The following is an 896-nucleotide window of genomic DNA, read 5'->3' as shown; positions in this document are numbered from 1 at the left end:
ACCTATTCGTTAATGTCTACAAACTAACTGCAAAGGAGAATAATTTCTTGTTGCTTCTTGAACCATATCTCTCGACACGAGAACAGCATCTATTGCTGTAAGGCAGCGAGCTGGCAGAATCGTTAGCACGCCGGGCGAAATGCTTAGCGGTATTTCGTCTGCCGTTACGTTCTGAGTTCAAATTCTGCCGAGGTCGACTTTGCCTTTCATCCTTTCGGGGTCGATAAATTAAGTACCAGTTACGCACTGGGGTCGGTGTAATCGACTCAATCCGTTCGTCTGTCCTTGTTTGTTCCCTCTATGTTTAGCCCCTTGTGGTCAATAAAGAAATGAGAACAGCATCTATTGCTGTAAAAAAAAAACATTTTGCCCATCATTTTCCACACAAATGGAAGCGATAAAGTATCTTCATTATCTAGCTTTTGGTTCACTAGGAGACACATCAGTTTTACCTGATTGCATCAGTTTTACCCGATTCACTCGTTGACTTGGTTTTGAGTTGAAAGCTATACTCCAGTAGCCCATCTTTGTAAACAATTTGCTGTGTACACTGAAATGCCCTTCTTCGAGCCAAAAAGAGACGCAAGGTGTTTATGGTCGGTAAATAAAACAAAAGGTTTTAACTCCAAACACTAGAGCTAATGTTTCCTTTTCAACTTGACTGTAGTTTCTGCTTTACTCAAGGTACGAGCAGCGTGCGAAATTACTTTTTCAGTACCATCTGGGAATACATCCTATACCATAATCCGAAGCATCTCCGGCTACTATTATTTCCAATTTAGGGTCATAATGGGTTAGTAATAAATCGGATTGCAATAATCCTTTCGTCTCTTCAAATGCTTTGTTGCATGCTGGTGTCCAGTCCCACTTTGTAACTTTCTGAAGTTTAAAGGTTT

This window comes from Octopus bimaculoides, chromosome 3, assembly GCF_001194135.2.
Source record: "Octopus bimaculoides isolate UCB-OBI-ISO-001 chromosome 3, ASM119413v2, whole genome shotgun sequence".
Taxonomy (NCBI): Eukaryota; Metazoa; Mollusca; class Cephalopoda; order Octopoda; family Octopodidae; genus Octopus; species Octopus bimaculoides.
Note: the sequence above shows the minus strand (reverse complement) of the source record.